Genomic DNA, 2,094 nt, shown 5'->3' with positions numbered 1-2,094 from the left:
ATTGTATTTTTCAGTCCTAAAATTCCATGTGGCTCTTCTTTATGTCTTCTACTTCTTTGTTGAGGCTTTTTATTTCTTCATTTGTTTCAAGTGTGGTCATAATTGCTCACTGAAGCTTTTATATCGTAACTACTTTTAAAATACTTGTCAGGTAATTCTAGTATCTTTGTCATCTCAGTGTGGAAATTGAGATTTTTTTTAACATTGATCTTGAGACTGTGTTGGTCCTTGGTATGTAGTGATTTTTCTTTTCGAAGACCTAACATTTCTATGTTGTGTTATGAGACTGTGGATCTTATTTAAGCCTTCAGTTTTAGGTGGCTTTCTCTGATACCACAATGACAGTGGAGGAGGGACACTCTCTTGTCTTTGGCAGATAGAGGTAAAGTCTAGCTCCACGTGGCCTCTGCTGACACCCCAAAGCAGGAGGGAGACTTATTACTGCTGAGCAAGAGGATGTTCTAGCTTCCCAGGTTGTCTTGACTGATACTACTGTGGAAGTGGCCTTGTCACTGTCACTACATCACTGAGGGGTGACGGTGGATGTCCAGACTCTCCATTAGGCCTGTCCTAACACCATCTAGCAAGGAAGGGATGGGGATGGAAGTCTAGGCTCTCCATGTAGCCTCCAGGGACTCCATAGGGGAGAGAAGTGTTGCCTGTAAGGAGATCTTCACTGGCTGGTGATGACAAAAATTCCATCTCCCTATTTGACCTGCTCTAATACCCTGTGGTCAGGTTATTGAGGCACCTTGTGACATCCTTGCAAAGGTGGAACTCTGAGCTCCTCACCCACATTTTGCTGCTGTGTAATTACACATTATGTGTAATGTCCATGTTTTTTGTTATTGTTGTTTTATTTAGAAGAAGGAGTTAGGAAGAGTACATTTACTCCACCTTTCTTTATGAAACCAAAAGTCTCCATTAAGATTTTTATCTTACATTTCTATTCTTATCTAGCTGGAGTAAACTGTATATCAGAACAATGTTGAAGAAGAAGAAGAAGAAGAAGAAGAAGAAGAAGAAGAAGAGAACAAGGGGAAGAAGAAGAAGAGAAGAAGGAGGAGAAGAAGGGGAAGGAGAAGGGGAAGGAAAAGAAGATGAAGAAGGGGAAGGAGAGGAGAAGAAAGGAAGAAAGTACTCTTGTTATTATTCTTACTTTAAAGATAATGCTTCCTCTAAAGGTTCATATGCTTTCAGAACATTAAGAGAATGTTAATATAGGAACTTTTATTTTATCCATTAAGGAAATAGGAATTCATTTTATCTGTTATGAAAGTAATTATCTATTGTTTAATTAAGAATTTTTATAAAGACTATATTATGCATTTTAAACTGCCTATTGAATATACGAGAAGATCATAAGTTTTTTTTTTCATTTTACTTTCATTTCTTAATAAAATGAGTAAAATATTCTAACACCAAATCATCTTGACATTATACCTTAAATACTAATGGGTCATGATGTAGCAATACCATGTTGAAGTTGGATGCAGTTTCCTAATATTTTATTTGAGATATTTTTCATTGATACTGAAAAGAATGATTCATCTGTGATTTATTTGTGCTATGTTTTTGAGCTATTTTTTAATTATAAAAAAGAGAAAAGTTTTCATATGAACAGCAATTATTGTTTTTTTCTAAATTAGGAAATAATCTCTTAGTATTAAGAACAATAAGATGACTGCTCTTTTTACATAGAACATTACCCAAATCTATGAAATACAATCCTGTTAAGTCTCAAGAAAGTGGTAGAAACTGTTTCATCAGATTTCATAAGCTTCTCCAGGCAGAGTCCCAGACTTATTTACCTAGAACTGGCCCAGCACATGCCAGGATGTATGCGTTCATTAAGTGTTTGTTCATTTGGAATCTCATCAATTAGTACCCACAATGACTCATTTTTCAAATTAAGAACTTATGTTTCAAATGGATAAAGAATCTCAGTCCAGGGCACACTATTTCTAGGAATTCTCATTCGTCACCACTTGATTCTCTGACTCCTTATTCCACTGACCAGAGCAGGGCAGCCCAAGACTACACATCTCTTCCTGGAGCAGGGCACAGGATACCTTCTTATATTTCAGACAGCTG

This window comes from Lynx canadensis, chromosome A1 (assembly GCF_007474595.2).
Source record: "Lynx canadensis isolate LIC74 chromosome A1, mLynCan4.pri.v2, whole genome shotgun sequence".
Taxonomy (NCBI): Eukaryota; Metazoa; Chordata; class Mammalia; order Carnivora; family Felidae; genus Lynx; species Lynx canadensis.
This window is presented reverse-complemented; position numbering follows the sequence as displayed.